We start from the raw sequence: 19,921 nt of genomic DNA, 5'->3' as shown, positions 1-19,921 counted from the left end.
TTAAGAAATTCCCTAGTCATAACCTGTGTTTGGAAGGAATGCAGGGGAAACAGGCGATGTAGAGATGGGGCTGGAGATCATCTAGAAATACCATCCAAAGGGACTTAAATCCCTTTGGATGGTATTTCTAGATGATCTCCAGCCCCATCTTCACATCGCTTTAGACCAGAAAGTCTAAAGCACAGGTTACAGAAGCTCCAGAAAGACTTACAGTTTCAGGAGTAAAGGATGTAAGAACATTGATGAGTAAGATTTACAGTATCAAATTTGGAAATCAAGAAAATTAGGTTTAAAGACCAATTTATGGTATCTTACATCTTATTAATTGTAGCAGCTGATGCTTCAGGTTCCCATGGTGCATTAATAAAAATTCAGCCAAAGCCAAAAAATATCACCAGCATTAACATTTACCTCACTGAAACCAGGCAGAGCAGGTTCCCACGGAGCTTAGCTTGGTATTTTCTTTTATGCTACATTGCTATTGCTACAGTAACCCCAAGAAAACATGAAACCAAGGGTGTTTGCACAGGTGTATTTGTTATTGCAGGCTTTCTCCCGAGGGCTGCAGCACAGAGGAGTGAATACAGGTGTTGGACTGACACCCACAACACGGCTCCTTGTCATCCCACCCTCTCCCCCTGCCCCTTACCTCCCTACAAAAATACCCCTTGGACTATGTATTGCAAAGCTCAGCAAGGGAAGCTGTGATCTGAGAGGTTTACTGGTGCCAGGGTGAGTTTTTCCACAGGGTTTCCACAGGGTTCAGATCCAGTCCTGAGGTTGTTATCCCCCTATCCAGATTATTTGCTGTAAACTAAAACATGTACTTGCAGGATTAAAGCAGGTGTTTCAATTCTGTGCCTGAGCAGAGAAGCATTTAAATGTATGCTTAAATGATTTGTGGAACTAAGGCCTGGAAGCTCCCAATTTCTCCTCAGCATGAAGAAAGTATCTACAGATGACATGAGAAGTTATTCATGAAGTTCAGAGAATTACCTGGAAGGAAATTCAGGAAGGAGGAAAGAAAAAAAAAAGAAAAAAAAAAAGAAACCCAAAACTCTTCTGTAGCACTTCATTTTTACAGAAAATATCCACAGCTTCCAGAAGAATTTAATCTATTTTCCAGTATGCACCAGAATAGCAGTCTTTCTCACAATACCAGCACAGATGCAACATCAGATGCAGTGTTCTGACAGTGCAGGAAACAACCTTTGCAGTCCAGCAGGAAAAAGGTCAGATCCTCTTGTCCCTCTGTCTGCTCAGAAAACCCTCAGAAATGCTGCTGTAAGAACTCTGCTCAGGTGTGAAAACTTTTCCTGTCCCACAGCTGTTTTTCTCTCAGCATGAGGAGATGAACCTACCTCAGCTAGTAAAGCTCTGAGCCCAATCAATGCCTGGAATGATAATGCAGAATATATTCAATATATATTCATTTTTAAGACATTCAATATATTCTTTTCTAAGCATTTGATTCTCAGCTTAAAGATCGTGTCATGTCCCTTCTCCTTTGATTACAGATATAACCTGGAACTGTGAGTTATTTCTCTAGTCCAGAATCATATATTTTAATTTTCTTAGTGGGATGTTTGTTACCAGGAGAAAGAGTCACACAATTTCAGCATTTCACACAGTTCCTTCTAACTTATTATCCCCTCTTCACACTATTCAGGCCTCTAACTGTTCCTTGCTTTGTCTTGTCAGATTTCTCTTTCAATGACTCAATTAACTCTGATGGAAAGTTCTTTCAGCTGTTTTCTTTGATGCTGCTCTATCTTTTTTTCCTCACTGCCGCTCTATTTTTTTCCAGACAAATAAAAGGTACATCTGAGCTGCTGATGCCCTGTTCCCAGCAGCCCATTGTACCCAGGAAGGCAGGCATTCAGGAGGCATTTAGGGGACAGTGTCCCTTCTCACGAGGAAAAGGAGCCACCCATGGGTTTCTTCGCATTTTTCCACAGGTTACCTGAAGTCTGTTGTGACTCCTGTCCCCACCTCTCTTCGACCACTCTGGAGTCATGCTGAGCCCAAATCCCAGTTCAGGAAGGGTGAGCACAGATGCTTTGGGAATGCCAATACTCTGTTTGTGTGCTGAGGGAAAATAATGTGCCATAAGACATGGAATTTTATGATTGTTACAATTTTAGAGGGACTCCAGCAGAACCAGAATGGCAAAGGGCTACTTTGGGTACAGCAATATTTTCCATCAACCAGTTGTTATCAAATGGATGGAGGTATTGGTGTTGCTGGTTTGATCCTGATACCTCACACTCCTTTTAGATTTTGCTTGTGCTAAGCAGCAACCCAAATATCTTTTTGGCTGTGTTTTAGGGGGCAGTACAGGTTCAACATGCACTTTTGAATCTAAAGCAGTAAGAAAAATTGTTCCTTGTGACACCTGTAATCCCACTGCAATGGAATGCTTGAGAAATTGTAAGATTTACCAGGAAGGTGAGTTCTTGAGAGAACTGTGGCCAGAACTGAAGCAGGATCAAAGAGGAAAGACATCAACACCCATTGGGGAATTGAGATTTATATCATAAGCCTGACATAAACTGGAATTTACCTAAGGGCCTGAAGAAAAAACAAATAACTCCTTAGAGCAAAGCTGTCTTCATCCCATGTCATAGTGAGTTCTGTGATCCCTGAACAAATGTTTTTAAAGTTATATTTTTCATCCTGTTTATATAAAAATATAAACACATAAAACTTGGAAGAAAATGCAATTTTCTGTGATTATACTCCTTCTACAATCTCAGAGAGATTTCAAATCACCAAAGGCGTAGTGAAATATAAGCAGCTACATCAGTGCTATGACCATGCATCTGTCTAAAGATTACAAATGGAGGTAGAACATATCCATAAAAATATGGATTATGGACTCATTCTTCTAGAGGACACTCAGCTTCTACAAATTTCATTAAGGTTTAGATTGTGATACTCTTATCAGCTTCAAGCGATGTCTTAATTCTTCATTCCAATGGGATAATTCAAAGAATTAGGTATTATGCAACTTGAAAAAGGTATCACAATCTAACCTTAAAAGCTGAGTGCTCTCAATGCACCCTGGCACCAGACTCATTGCCAAGAAAATTAATGTTAGACTTTTGAGGCAAATAATATCCATTGTTTTCCACAAATCCTATTTTCTATCATATGAGAAATTTCTTAACTTATAGACTAAATCCTTTGAAGGGAGGGGAGAATAGCTCCAGTTTCACTGCCTAAGTGTCTGTTCCATTTAAAGGATATTAGCTAGCCAAATGAAAAATGCATGAATCAATCAGCAACCAGGACCTTGATCTCCAAATGAGACAATGCTGAGCTTTGAGATTTATGGTCTTGCTTCCAGAATTCCATTATTTGGAGGAACAACAACAATAACAATGGGAGATGACATCAGAATAGCATGTTCTTCTTTTCTTTTCCTTTCCTGTTGATCACAAGATGCTGACTTTGTGTCATTCACCCCTGTCAAATGAGTAAATGTGCAGTGCTTTAAAACCTCACCAGATGCACACTGGGTTCAAAATAAAATGAGAATATATTGAATGGAAGGGCATTATTGCCACTTGAATTTTGCACTGCTAATTAGTTTATTCACAGAGCAATTGGTTATTCCTTCCCTTTTGCCTTTATTTCTTCTGCAAACAGAACTTCTTTTGATTTTTGCACAGAAAAAACAAACTGGTGGGAGTCATACTAAACTGGTGTAAGGCAAACAAGGATTTTATTCTAACCACTCATGATTCTTGTTTTCTTTTCCCTATAAAACTGCAGTTGCCCTTGATTTTATGATATCTGCAGTGAGTGAACATTCTTCAGAAACTGCCTGGCAAGAACTGACGTAAGAGGTTTAAATGCTTCTGCCATAGTACCAAAAGTGAGAGAGGGTAAGGAGGGGATAGATTTACTGGAGAAGGCAAGAGGGACTCTCAGCACCATCTGGACAGAGGAACATTCACAGCTTATTGTATCTTACAGTGAAAATATGCATACGTTTGAAAGGGACTGTAAAGATCAGATTCAAACTCAGCCTAAACTCTCTCCAGATGAGGGGATTTAGAATTTGTTCAGTGCCTTATCTTGCATGAATGGATCCTTTCTGGGGCTGTCTCCCTTCTGCAATTATCATGGCACAGCTCAGCCAGTGAGACAGGAAGGAAGGATAAAGGATATATCAGAGATCGGAATGCCCTTGCCACCTTCCTTCAGTACCTTACAGGCTATCCAAATCCTTGATATAATTTTAGGACACGTCAAGCTAACCAGGTAACCTCTTTCCCTGATGGCATGATCCTCATTTGGGATGACTGTGAGTTTAATACAGAATACATCAAGTTGGGGAGGTAAAGAAAGAATTGAATTGCTCGAAATTTCCTGACCTTTCAGGAGTACCTCAGTAACTGGTTACCTGCAATGAAAATGGCATCCACAATGAAATCACAGCCCTGCATACCAACCTGTGCATAAAAAAAGGTACATTCCAGTGTTTAACTGCAAAAACAACAACCTCATTGACATGGAATCTCTTCTCACCAACTTTGTGCATCCTCTTGCAAGTAAATCAGAACAGAACATTATTTACTTATTCAGCTAGCAGAGAGAAAATCCCTCCAAAGAAATTGGTGTATGTGCTTGCCAACAGAAAACAATGCCTACTGGGGTGCCCTCTCCAGTATCATGAGAAAAAATACACATAAATCTTAGACCTGAGGTAAATGTAGTAATAGAACTGCTAGTAAATCATTACTTCTTCATTACTGGCTGACACGTGGCTGTGAAAACGTGAAAGTGCTGATCACTGAACTGCAGCAGTGGTGTTGTTTGTAGCCATGAATGTACTGTGTGATCTTCTTGTTTTTTGGAGAATGATCCAGCGTGCCACAACCAGAACAGCCTTCAGTTCTTGGTAAGGAATCCACACCTCCTAGCAGATTAAACCAAGAACATTTTCTTCCACAGATCATTCAAATTAATATTTTAATCCCCTTTCAGCTTCTATATTCTTATCACTTATTACTTTTGCATTTGCTTTCCCAGAAAAAATATTTGTTTACCATCTCAGGATACATTTTACAGAACTTATGATGAAGACTATGAGGAGGAAGCAACTGCTTTCCATACTTCTGACGTGATACAAAAGCCGCTGGAGTCAACATAGGAATTCCTCACTGGCTTTGGTAAATTTAGGATTAGACCATTTTAATCACAAGATTTATGTTTAAAAAAGACAATGGAAAACAGCCATGAAAAAATTTGGAAAATATGGTGGCTAAGAAACCATTTGTCTTGGGAAAATAGTAGATTTAATATTGAAAATATTTAAAAATAGATTTTTTTAAGGCAGGCATCCCTTTTGTATACTTTGAGTAAGTTATTATTATTATTATTATTATTATCATTACTGGGAATGCTTGCTTAACAAGGAATGCTTATGTTTTCAGAGTTCACTTGCTCCTGCTGTTTATAGGAGCAGTTTGCTGAGACCAGCAGTCCTCAGGTCATTTATCTCAGACAAACCAACCTCTCCCTGTCTGGCTGCTGCTGCTGTCCTGAGTGATGTGGCCATGTAGAAGGCACTTCAATGTAGGACATCATGGCATTGTCTGGTGCTGGTTAGTTGATGACTCAGTGCCACTTCCAGGGAAATAAGTGACAGAAAAATCCCCTCTTTGTACCTCACACATACCCAGGTGAATCATGTTTTGGAGAGAGAGAGGATAAGGGAATGGACTGCACTCGAGCTCCAAATTAAATCTGTAACCTTAAAAAAAAGGATCCCCGTGCTAATGGCCTTGAGGAATTAGAAAGTTTGTACAGCTTTAGGAAGAAAAACCACAATTCAATGTGAGGGGAAATAGTAAATGCAAGCTGAAACTAGTTCCCATTTTGTGGGAAAGTCTACCTTTTTGACATTGTCCCTGTTATGAAACAGAATAAAATTTCTTCCCAATTTTTTCCTTGAAGTTAAGTGCTAACAGAGAAAAAGCATTTAAGGTTAGCCCAAATGCTTTGCTTTGACTTTGAAAATTTTAAAGTGTTTGAATTAAAATATATTTTGAAATTAAAATAAAAAATGCAGCATCTTTAATTTGATCAGATGTTTTTTACACTTTTCTTGTAATTAGATTTAAAAGAGGTAACACTTTCCATGTAAAGTTTTCCTGAAAAGTTCCTGACAGGCAGGGAAAATAACTGGGCACAAGTACCACAGAGTTTTTAAAATACACCCCACTGCAGCAGGTAGCTGCATGTACAGTCAGGCTTTGACTGTGCTGTTCTAAGCTGCTCTCAGCACAGAGTTTCTTTACCTGACTTTGTTGCTCCAAATGTTCTTTTAGACCGCTAATGGGAAGGAAGGCTCCTTGTGGTCCTGTGATGACACTCCTTTATTTATCAATAGATGTCCACTGGGGGAAAAGAAAACAACCCCAAAAAAAAAGGGTGACTTCAGTGGTCCCCTGCAGATGGAGAAACCTGGAGATCAGAAGTTAGGTTTCCCATTTCAGTAACACATTGTTCTAACTTACAGTGGCTCTTCTGTTAGCTAAGAGCATCACCCAGCTTCCAGCACGGCTACAGCTGCAGGAAAGGGCTGGCAGCTAACACGGTAATGAGTAAGTATCTATTGAGATTCGCTCATTACTATTAATTTCCCCATTGCTTCCAACTGATTCAGGAGCTACTTATGGAAATTCTTCTTCTTCTGTCTTGCTGAAATCCAGCGCTGTTGCTGTCAAACCTGCCAACACACGCAGCAATGCTACTGTGATAAAATAAGTCCAATTCTATCCCAATCTTGCTTTCCTAGGGAAGAACAGAACTCATTAAATAATTATCAACTGTGACAAGAAAGTAGCTGGCCAAACACTTGCTGCTAATCTAGGCATGACAGCAGGACTATACCTTTCAAAGCAGTAATTAGTTAGATGAACAACAACATAAGTACCAGACAATGACACGGAAAGGACTGTCCCTAAAGGACAGATCCATTATTCGTAGGGTTCAGTGTTTGTGTGACTTATGAATGTTATTTTGCAGTATAAAATTACATTTCTCCTCTGCTGCCTTTCTCTTTGTTTTCTGCATAGCTTATGGAAGGGGACAGAGAGAAAATCTGGAGCTGAAGCCATGAGAGAGCAGGTGGCAGAAGCTCTGCAAGATTTTCCTTACATTCATGAAGTGAGGGTGGGTGGGCAGATCTCAGAGTAGAGCAACACCATCAGCCTGCAACCCCCGTCCTGTGTTGATAAGAAATCTGGTACTTGCCCCCTGCCCTTGTTTTTTGCTTAGACTGATACTCACCCTGTGTAGATTTGTAGATTTGTAGATTTGTAGATAGATTAGATCTGGTGATGCTCATGACTTTCCTTTCTCAACAGGTCAGATTCTTAGGTGCTGTAAATTGGTGTAACACAACTGAAGCCAATGGAATAATACAGATTTATCCTCAGCACAAACCAAAGCAGCAGTAAGTGCCAGAGGTGTTGTCCTACAAGCTAAAAGGAATCACAAGCCCAGACTGCTACCAGTGAATGTAGAAAGCAGGATTACGACCGCACGTAGAGTCAAAGCTGAAATTACACCCAGCCAAACTTGTTTTCAACGGGACTGTTCCAGTGCTTAAAGTTAAGTATACACATAAGTGTTTGCAGGATTAAAGCCTTGGTTTGTAATGACAGAGCAAATCCAAATAGAGATGGATTAGCTGGCAGGGGGCAGGTGAGGTGGTCAAAGGCACGTGCAGTTCATCATATGGCTCTGTAATTTACTACGCGATTATCGCAACTACGTATTTGGTGTGGGGATATAGATATACATGCACACATATATACACAGAGCCAAACTTTATTGGCACAGAGGCCCCACAGTCATTTCAAATTTAGACTCTGGGCTGCACTTGTTCCAGGACTGTGTGTCTATTGCCAACACACTGAAGCGCCTCAGGCTTCAGTCTGATTCTTTGTTTGCTTGCCCATTAAAGTTCTTATCCCACACTCCCTTTTGGCAGAAAATTTTGTTATTTCTGCTTTATGCTGGCCTAGGCCCTTCTCTTGCCTCTGTTCCTATTAACCTATAGCAGTGACAGCCAGGAGCAAACTGAAGCAGCTGGTTGGAGATGCTACTGTCAGACTGAGAAACAGCTGTTGTGCAGAGGGGCCACCCTGAAAAACTTCTATTGCAGCATTGCTGGGCTGTAGTTTGGCCATTGCAGTTGGGGAATTGGGGAAAGAGAGAGCTTTCATTTTCAGATATTTAATTGCTGAAAAATGTAGGGGTGTGTGCAGCATCTTTATTGGATGTCACACAGAAGTAATGCTTTCCAGGTATTTTTTGGCACTTCGCATCATTATCCTCTTACTGCCAGCATGGAATGGCCCCATGTTGCAACTCAGTGCGCAACCGACTTCCAATTTTTCTGTTTAAATTAATATTTACCAGTTGGTTATTTTTGGCAGACTTTTATTGATAGCATTGATTCAAAACAAATAGCCAAATTCTGCCCTTGGTTACGGCTTATGACATTTGGAGTTAACTCCACTTTTACCAATGCCACCAAGGGCAGCCATGGTCCTTTTCCTGCCTTTTTGTAGCATGACCTTTGCTCTGTCCTTACCTTTAGATGACAGTCAGGCTGCAGTTTGAATAAGCTGGGATACAGCACTGAGTAGAGCTCCAAAATGTATTGATTGGACACTTCTCTAAGATATTTAATAGTCCCTGTATCTTACCCTTGAGAATACCATCATGTATGTGCAGAAGAAACTCTTGCACTATAAATTAGACTTTGGCTATCAACCAAAAAACATTAATTACTAAGGTACCTTTGTATTCATCAAAAATCAGGTGGATTAATCACTTCAGACTTATTTTAGTTATTTCTAAACTAAAGATGTAGCAGAATCATTGACCTGGGCATAGGACCTACACTTGGATAGACTCAGAGCAAGTGAGGTACTCAAAGAAGCTGCACAGAATTTTCTGCATGTCCTGCTGTGTGTTTGCCTCCTGAATCCAGGATGTTGCTATGAGTAAAAACCTCAGCTATGTCTCTAGAAAAGCTATGAAATGGCATGGCAGTGCCTGTGTAGCTGGCCTGTGGGCCCAAGAGCTGTTGCATTGGGCTCACATTAAGAGCTGTGCTTTGAACCACATTCCTGTTTGTCATCTCAAGGGTGGGAAACTGCCGAAAGAACAAAGTCAGCCACCAAGGCTGCCAAGCTAAGTTTGCTGTGACATTGATAATTATTCAAGCCAATGTCTTTCAAATGTTATTGTGAATCACCTTTCCCTCCTTCCTTCCCCTGCTTCAGTCATCTTGCTGGCTCAGAATATTCACCTTTGTCTCAGACCTCAGCTGCCTTCACTTTATTGCATATGATTGCTATTGTCTTTGTCTCTTTTATCCGCTTCACTGTGTCTCATTTTCCTAAAGTATCTGGCACCCACTTTTCCATAACACTGTTCCTTTGTTTCAGGAAAACATAATTTCAGGAGGCAGCAGAAATACAGCTCCAAAGGCCACAGGGTGACATCCTCTCTCACCTGATCTTTATTCATATTGGGGTTTAATGGTACTTTTTTTTCCATTTCTCAAGCACCCTGCAACACCCTTCCTCCCTGACAGGAAGGCACATTTTAATTCTCATAAAAATGCTTTCCTACCAATCTTCTGTTCTTCAGAAGTTTCAGAGATCCCTCTGTTAAATGCTGGTTTTCTCATGTGGATGGACCTGTTGACCTGGTTGTGGTTTATTATTGTTTTGACATTTTATTCTCCTTCCTAGATTTGGAAGAACTTAGACCCTTTTGTCATTTCCAATTCCTGTCTTCCCAAATTCTGTTTTGAATACTGTGGTAGGAACATTTGAGAATTCTAAATATCTGACCTGTTTGGCTTTCTAAAAGTAATGTTTTTAAGATAATACCACTAATCTTGTGTTTGTGGTTCATACATAATCAACTTGCTCCGGATATCATCAACAACACCAAAAAAAAAGAAAGTTTCTCTCATTTCTACCAACTCAGGCAAGGATGCTGTTATGCTGTCCTTTATGTACACTTTCTTAGCTCCCTAGTGCAGCAAAAAAGGGCCCTCAGTCCATTGAAATAATACAAAACCTCAGTTGCTGATGGTAGTGGTATGTGATTTCCTGTGTACGTTTTACACCAGAAGGTACTGTGCCTATTGTACGTCCCCATTTAGAACTCAAACACAATGGCTCATGCAGCTGCATGGTGACCTGCCAACAAAGTTTAAGACAGCATAGACTTCCACATGAATCTGCAGATTAATGAGACAGAGAACTATCTTCTTTTTTCCCCACAAAAGGCTACTCGCGCATTCAGAATGTGCTGCAGACTAACACCAAAGTTCAGCTCGCCACAGGAGTAGAGAGAGAAGAAACACGCTCAGGATACACTCAGAAACAGCCCAGCCCTTATGGAAAACTCCTGTGGAATCTAACACAAAACCATAACGATTTCTACTGCTTTTTTTTTTTCCCCCTACCATCCTATAGCTCAGATACCTCTTCTGTTAAATTCTATACAATGGCTCAAAAAACTTCATATAAAAGATATAATGCTCCATAGGTTTTAGAGTAATTTTATAGTGTTCAGTTACATTTCTATAGGACCCCCTTGTTTCTATTCCAATTATGTTATCCAGAACTTTTCATAAAAGGCCTATCTTATAACAGGCCCTTTCCCTCTCTTTCTGTTTTCCTTTAACAAAATGTGTAGAGAGATATACATTACAAGGTGTGTTCTTACAACTCCATGATTTTACGCATATTAAATTCCCATATGTGGCAAAAGCATTATTTGTATTTTGGCTAGGAAGCTTAGTAAATTAGTGAGAAAACAGTCAAAGCCAGACAATATAAATTTACTACTGACTTGTCATCTTGATTAGGCCAATGAAACAGCACTAGTGTGGAAGAGGAAGAAAAACATGAGATTTCAGTATTTTTTTCATATAATTTTGAAGTGAAGCCCAAACTATAAACACTTACAGAAACCTTTCTTGGCAACTGTCCTCTCAGGACTTTATGTTAAAAGGTGAAGTAAGTAGGTAGGGCAAGGGTTAACTTATCTCCCAGATGAAAGAATTAAGGAAGTGTTTGGCACATCACAGTCCTAAAATTATTATGTGATTCTTACATATCCGTCTTTTTGGACTACAGTGGTTTTGTCTTAAGTGTTTATCCATTTCCATTTCCAAAATAATTTCCATAGTTTTTAGACTGCTTAATATTTATCAGTGGACAAAACCAGCAGGTACTTCAATGGTGATCTGACACCTTTATAATCTGAAGGTGCTAATCCACTGTGGAAAGATAGCTCAGAATACGGTTTGAGCTAACAATTAGAGGCCAGGCTACTCCAACATGGACTGGAAAAATGACAGCAATATAAATAGAACTTTTCATTCAAAAGGTCACCAAGTTAGCTGTGTTATAGCAACACTGGACTCACTAGTCCCTGTTTGGCATGGCCATGGCTCCAGACACAAAATTGTGTTCACATACATTGTTCAGAGGGAAAAGGAACACAGGATATTCTGTATGGTCTTATGATGAGCAATAAAAATTACAGTGACTGCAGAGATGTTGCCTAAGAAATAACTTTCATTATTCACTTTTTGCATTTATGGAATTGGTGATCAAAAGAAGTAATTCTACATCTATGAAGGCAAATGCTGGCTGTATTAAGAAATTTATAGAAGACTAAAACTTAAGGTAATTCATCCAATGAAGTTCACATGGTATATTATTTTTTTCTCTTCCATAAATTTCACAGAGTAACTGTATTTTGATCTCAGAGAGGCAGGAAAGGGAAGCTTAAAGCAAAGTGGCAAGATTTAGTTTATCAATTTGAGACAACTATTTTTGGTCACTGATTCTTGACACAAGGATACCCTTGCCACTTTTTATGGCTTGAAGAGAAGGGACCACAGAAAGATTTGATAAAATGAAAATGCCTTTAAAAAGGACACGGAGAAAATAAAAAAGTAAGAGCAATCCTCCTTGAGTTTATTAACTTCATTTATTAAACAAAAATTTTGTGTCATTTTTGACTCATCAAGAGCTTATTTTTTTCATAAGAATGCCTTTGATGGTATAAAAAGGTTTCTGAATACATGAATCACAATTCAATACCATCCAAAGCATCATCAGATGTCATAAAAAGGGATAAATTCAAATTCCCTAAGTGTTAATGTGGATTGTGTATCCACTTATTTTTATTATGAAATCTTTATTTCATTCCTGAGATGACTGTATTATGTCTTACTGCTTTCATGATTGTTTCAATTCATCTAGTTCCTGCATACATTTCAAAACTTTGCCTTTTTTACATAACTCCCTTGAGAAGCAGCTTTGCATTGACTCATTTTCTTTCTTTTCCCTCTTTAAGAAAGATTTGCCTCTGTGGATTTTCTCTGAAGATGTTTTAATTGATGAGCTGTGATTTCCACACTGTTTCCCAGACTGACTGAGCAGTGGAATCTCATTCTCTCTCTGAGTGTGTTTGCTGAAGTTGGTACAGTGGTCCAGCTAAACACAGTTCTCAGTACTGCAATCCCAATGCATCTCCTGTTCTCTGTCTTTCTTTTGTTCCTTAAGATATTTTTTGAAGTATGGAGAATCCCTACTCCCCTTCTAGCACTGGAGGAAAAGTGTCATTAATCTTTAGGAATGCAGATTTCTGTTCCTAGTTTTCTAATGTTTGAAAAAAAATCCTGACTTTGTTAACACAGTCATTTTCTGGGACAGAATAAATGATTTATGTATTTGTCCATGAATTGCTGGTTGTATTTATTATTATTTTGATGAAACAGAGTAAAATAACACGTAAATAAATCCATGAAGTTCAGTGAGGCCCAGAGCAAGATCCCGCACATGGGTCAGGGTGATCCCAAGCACCAGTACAAGCTGGGGGATGAAGGGATTGAGAGCAGTTCTTCAGAAAACATGGGGATGTTGGTGGGTGAGAAGCTCAACACAACCTGACAATGCACCCAGAAAGCCAGCTGTGCGCTGGGCTGCATCAAAGCAACATGGGCAGCTGTAGCCCCACCATTCTCTTCACAGAGAAAAGCAAGGCACAATTATTCCCAAGAACATTTCTGGGTTTCACTGAACATCAGAGAAAGAAAACACAATTCTTATAATTTGTTTTGCCTGTGTTTGTGCAAAAGTAGAATGCAATATGGAGATTGTTTACCCAAAGTCATGGTGTTTTGTTTCCTTGGCCTATCAGGGCCAAGAGTGTGTGTGTGTTGGGATTGTCGGGTGACAGTCACGAGATTGAGTGCAGCGTGTGCGGTTGTGTGCAGGGTTGAGTGATTGGCAGATTCAGTTTTAGATGTATAGAATAATATAGTATGATAAAGTAATTAATTAGCCTTCTGGTATCCATGGAGTCCTCCTCATCATTCCTCCTTCGTCGGGGACCTCACAACATTGCAATAGGTAGCAGGTCCAGGGAGGCGATTGCCGACTCTGCTCTGCTCTGCTCTGCTCTGCTCTGCTCTGCTCTGCTCTGCTCTGGTGAGACCCACCTGAGGTGTTGTGTCCAGCCCCCAACAGAGGAAGGACATTGATCTGCTGTAATGACTCCACAACAATGATCTCAGGGCTGGAGCACCTCTGTTATACAAAGACAGACTGGGAGAATCTGGATTGTTCATCCTGGAGAAGAGAAAGGTCCAGGGGGACCTTACAGGAGCCTTTATGGATCTAAAGGGACCTGCAAGAGAGATGGAAAGCAACTTTGTATAAGGCTAGGTAGAGATAGGACAATCTAACAGATTGGGATTCTCCAAATTGCTGTCTTAAAGAACATTTGCTTTTCCATCTCGTCAGTCATATCTGCCATACTGGTCCCTTCACATGCTTGGGCCCTGAACTTCATTTACCAGGTGCTCCAACTGCATCTGTAGATTCTGACAACTCCATGGCCCACACTGCCTTTCTTTCTCACCCCATTGAGAGGCCTGTCACTGATAGAAACCTGCAAGGCAGTCATACTTAAGATAAAAGTTCTTACAGTTTTGTCACTACTATTATTATTGCTATTGCCATTCTCTTAACCCTGAAAGCTAATAGGCACTGACAATGGACAAGGGAGATGTGAGAATTTATCTAAAATGTACTTATCTGTATCTAAAATACTTTCACAGCACAATTCTCCATAGTGCTGAATACCTGAAATCCCTGAGCAGTTCACAGTTATACTGCCTCCACTCTGGATCATTCCAAGAGCATCCCCAAAAGAGTGCAATGGCCATGGGACAGATGGTTTCCTCCAGAAAGCATTCCCAAAGGCAACATGGACAGGACTGCCCCATATTATCTCACAACATCCAGCCCTTCAAGTATTGCCAGTGCCACATCTGTGAGCTCACAGAACTCTGCCCCATGGAACCAGCACCACAGAGGCTGCAGATTCAGGGACACATCATTCCATAAACATTGAGCAAACACCACAAATTAAGAGTGCTCTCCATGGGCCAAAGGCTCACTAGCCCTGGCCCAGAGCAAAACTCCCAAGCCTTGACTACATTTTTTTTCTCCTATCTGCTTAGTGGAAGCCACACAAGCTAAATGACCATCAAAATTTTTTTTTCAAGTAATGAGAATTCCCAAAGCCACTGATTGTAATAAAAATACTCTGTATTTGACTTAATTTTCAAATGCACTCTGGTACTTAATGCAGAGGTGGGAGAGTATCACACTTCTGTATAAACACATCTGGAGGCCTCCCAGCTTCTGCTGGTGTGATACTCCTCACCACAGTGTCCCTCTACAAATATTTAGTACTCTGCTGGACCAGGTTTCCTCTTTCTAGTAGTAGAAGTGCCTGTCATCTGATGATGGATGGTGGCTCTTGTCTCAGCAAAATCTGCGTGTTCTCTGCTTCTGTTAATGAAGAAAAGCAGGCACAGAAGGAAAAGCAGAAGAGGTGGTTGACAGAGAAAACACGTGTGGACATGAATTAGCCTGCTGAAAGATGGGCTCCTCAGGCAACAGGGAATCACACCCTGAAAGAGGGAGCTGGTATGCTCAAAGAATGCTCTTTGGTTTTCCGAATCCATCCACTCAATGCCTTTTTCTTTTTTTTTTCATTCATGTAATTAAACCAGGACACTAAGGGAAGAAGGTAAGAACAATATTAGTTACAGTTCTCACTCCTTCCTGCTGTTACTTCATTTTGTTGGAGAAGAGATTAGAAGGAGGAGGAGTAGTCTGCAGTAAAAAGGAAGATAAAGGAAAATTATGACACAGAGGACACTGAAGATTAAGATACCTGTATATGCAGCAGGGAAAAAAAGGGAGTATATGAAGTACATGATACACAGAAGAAATCCCAACAATGGAATTTTCCAGGAACAAGATGAAGGTGGTAAAATCATTAATAATGAAGAAAGCCATATTCAATAAATATGTCTCTCCTTGATTTGGAAAAAGCAGGATAACAGCAGTATCATATCAGGCAGCCAAAGCCTTTTTCAGTCCATTAGTAACCAAATAGGATGTGAAATATCTACTTGTGATAAAAACCTGTAATTCATCAGGCCCAGATAACTTGCACCTGAGGAGTCTCAAATAGTTGGTGGAGGAGATTCTTCCTTCCACGTGTTAATTTTTAATGGGTCTTGAAATAACACAGAAATTCCAGAAGACTGGAAGAAGACTGATGTTTTGCCAGTATTCAGCAAGGACGAACATGACGACCTTGGTAAATACAAGACAGTGAACCTAACTTCAAACTGGAGAGGAGGTGTGGGGGTGTTGCGATTTCTAGCTAGTCAGAGTGACTTTGAGAAAAGTTCAAAAGTCTCTTTTTTTAGCTTAGCGCTTAAAGAAAGAGTTAAAGCTCTTTATTTCTTAGTCTTAAAGTTGTTTATTTTATCTTATTTATAAAAATTTTTTCTTGTTCTGCTGAAGTTAGCTCAGCAAGACAGTTCTAAACACTCTCTGCTTGCTTTAAAGTTGCGTCGTCTTTTGTACTACAAATTACGTATATCATATTTATTTTTACTTTCTAATACTTATCACTTATGCTAGACAGTGCACTTCTATTTTAAACTAATCTCTAAGTGCTAACATCACAGCAGAAGATGGAGGCTAAGAAGAAGAAGGAGAAAGGCTGGACACAGTTTTTTCTATCTTGCTTCTTGAACTTTTATACTAAAAAACTTAAAATCTTCTTTTCTAGTTTGTGATAATTTCACTATTATTCTACTTAAACTGTTGTGGCTTGTTGATTTTCATATAAGGTTGGTAATTTGCTTTATGGGTTATAATTAAAACTACAGGTGTTTTGGGCTCTGTGACAGGGTCTTTGAGACTTCTAACAGGGGTTTTGGTGTTTTGGACAGCTAGAGGTGTGTCTTGGGTCTTGACATGGGGGGAGCAAAATAATAGAATATGGGATTCAAGTGATAAAGAATGAAAGGACAGGAAGTAATTAATGCCAGTCAGCATGGTTTTATGGAAAATAGGTCTTGTCAGACAAACCTGATTAGATTACAAATTTGGTTAAAAAGGTAACTGCCTCAGTGTGATATACTGAGACATTTGTAAGGCATTTGATTTAATTTTGCAAAACATTCTGATTTTTTAAAAAAATATTGTACAGTCATGGTGGAATAGCCCCTAGCAGAACAATGCTTTTGTTAAGCAGCAAATCTCAAAAATGTTTTATCTCTGGGAAGTCATCACAGAATATAGATATTTTTAGCATGGCTCAGAAAGGGTCATTCTTAGGCATAGCATTTGAATATTTTTGAGGCTGAGTTAAGTATAAATTACTGTTGATTGTATTGCTAATGCAATCTTTGCAAAAACAAATAGAAAAATAACCAATATGTACATAGATGTGATGTTACATCTTTATACAGCATTGGTGTGGCTACTGAAACACTTCACATTTTCAGTGATCCTATCTTTCACAATGCTGAAAAAAACCCCAGAGGTTTAAAGAATAGCTGCAAAACTCATTGTTAAAGCTGAAGAAAATGCCTTACTGTGAGAATGTTATAGAATATGAAGATATTACTTGTTTGCAGTGAGTAAATACCTCCATCAGCAGAAAAGCAACTCACATACTTTCCTTTTTCAGCACCCCAGTGTGCTTGGAAAAAAAGAGTTAGGCAGTCTTAGGGCCCAGGTCACCCTGAAGGGCTTCTGTTTCCACATCAGTAGCAGGATAGGTTAAATACAGCCTGGTGGCAATGGGGTGTCCCTCATGTCAGGAGGGGTGCCTGACCTACTGCACACGGCAGCACTCGTGTAGGTCGTCTGCATCTGTGAAGGCTCCAAGATTTTTCTCTTGCTTGTAATCCCTCTCCAAGGAAAAGGGCAAGATAAAATGACCCTGGGTAATTCAGAAAGTGTCCTGGCCAATTATCCTAGGGAGCCTCAAGGAGTTATCAGAGGATCAAAGACCCTTCTCTAGTCTTCAACTCAGAAAAGTTGCAGCTAGACAACAAAAGGAGAGGCAGGGGAAGAATGTGACAACTTAATGATGCTACAGTAGCACTGGGCATGATCCTCAACTTGAGCAAGCAGGTGCCACTCCTTCAAAGTCAGTGGAGAGATGCTAATTTACACCAATGGAGAATCTGACATGTTTTTTTATTTGCTTGAGTCCTGCCGTGGCTCTGTAAGCAAAGGTTAATGCAGGTCTGCCAGGGGCAGGCTGGAGTTAGTGCAGAAAGGCAGTTGTGAGGTTGCTGATTCTGATAAAAGCAAATTGTGAACTGCAAGCATCTGAGTGTTGAGTGTCACATTCACACCTAACTGCTGCCCTTGCCTGTTCCCCACAGTCATCCAGCTCTGTCATCATGATATGTTCCTGAAACCACATTTGTGCTGCTGTCACTTTTTGTCTTTGGAAATTTGTGTGCAGGCTTTCTATAATGACATACTAAAAATGCTTGTAAACTTCAAATGAGCAGATTACAATATGTTTAACCCAGGAAAATCACTTCCATATATTAGGCAGAAACTTGAGTCTTTACTTCTTCTAGTTCTGCACTTGCGGTAGGGATGTTAATACTGATAAAACTGCAGGAGGCACCTGATAGGTGAGGGCAGTGAGGAGTTGGTTCTTTTCATGAAAAAAAAAATCAGGAACCTCTTTCTAGATCTCTGGGTCTTTAATGTCACAATGTCTCTAAAGAGAAGTCAGACATCTCCATAGGGTTGCCCATCTTCTCCACTTCCACCAGTCCTCTCTGACTGGGAACAGAGTTCTGACTATCAACAGAACCACAGCATCTCTAGAGTATTTTTGTTTGTGTTTCAGTAGTGGACAATGTCAACACTGTCAACATGTCAACAATTAGTGGCACAGATGTAGAAGATAACATGAGGACAGATTTTGAATGTCACACCCAGGCCCCTCCAGGGCTGGGAGCACATCTGCCTAGAGATGCACGGGGGACGCACCATCCCTGCAGCCCTCACTGGACTCACTGCCATCCCTGCACTCCCTCACACCTTGCAGGTTATTTCCTAAAAGTGATCAACTGCACTTTTCTTCTTTGAAAGGCAGCATTTCCCAGCTCCTGCTGAGTTTTTACATTCACACTTAATCTCTGGTTCAAAATGAATAATGCTCTCACCAGCTAAAAAGGTGCAAATCTGAACCCAAACTACCCATGAATTGCAAAGATACCAGGAACAGCTGTCTAGCTACAGCAGGACAGTTCAGGACAAGCCATGAGATCTACCCACAAAACTTACTAAACCAGCTTATGTTGAGTTTTTCATTACTTACACTGCACTGTGGGATGTGCTTCCAGCTGCCCCTGTTGTGAGTACCTGTACTGGTGAGCTGAAAGCAGCTGATGGTACCAAGAGGTACAGGAAAAAAAATACAAAGGATAAAAAAGACAAGGTTACTACACCAGATCTCTCTGGAAATAATTGTATTAAATATAGAAAAGGTTATATACCGTTTCCATTGTCCTTTCTCTCCCCATAGGCTGCTGGCCTATGATTGTTTCTTGTACCTACCCTGTAGCTGATTTTATTGTTTATTCCTAGCTTCCCCTCCAGTTTGCTCGGGGCCCTGTGTCTTAGCCAGTGACTCCGTGCTCCCTTTCCAAGTTCAGAACCTTTCTGGCTAAAGTCTGCGGTGACACGAACACAAAAAGACAGCTCTGGGCACGGGGCATGCAGCCGTTCCTGGAGAGAGCAGGCTGCGCTGCGGCGGTACCCCTTCTGGAAGATTAAGTGATTAAGCCTAACTAAAAGTGACTAACAGGGATACATCTTTTCCTGTCAAACACAGAAGGTTTTCCATAGAGCAGCTCCAAGGTTGTGAGTGAAGGTGAACAGCTGTGCTTCTAAAGACTCCTTAGTTTTAAGAAATTCAAAGACCCGGCACGACACTTTGTTCTGTGACTTTCTCAAACCTACACCCTACTTCACATCCTTTCATGAGCCATTATCTTTCTTATTTAAAGCAGACACAACAGAAGTTAAAAAAAGACAGAAGAGATGAGAAGTGCAAGTCTCTGCAGATGTAAGGCATAATTTAGCAAAGTATTTTATCACCCAATCCTGCCAGGTCTTCAACACATTCTGCAAGCACGGACTCCTCCACTCATCTTGTGAACAGTGGGAGAGAGACCACTCCAGTCTTTTTCTGGTTGCAGGAAACTCCCTAGTGTTGACTGTTCATTCAGCTTTTGCATGCATATTTATATGGCTAAAGCCTTGAGAGTCTTCATGGATTGATTACCAAGTCTGTGTTTTGCAATAAAACATTATTTATTTAGGCATTCATACTGATTCATAAAAACCCGCGTTCAGATTTTCTGATGAACGTGGTAAAAAAACACTGATAAAATAGGGAGATCCAAAAGAATATGTTTTATTTACAGGTTCTGTATAAATAC

Source organism: Camarhynchus parvulus, chromosome 3, assembly GCF_901933205.1.
Source record: "Camarhynchus parvulus chromosome 3, STF_HiC, whole genome shotgun sequence".
In the NCBI taxonomy this organism is placed as follows: Eukaryota; Metazoa; Chordata; class Aves; order Passeriformes; family Thraupidae; genus Camarhynchus; species Camarhynchus parvulus.
Note: the sequence above shows the minus strand (reverse complement) of the source record.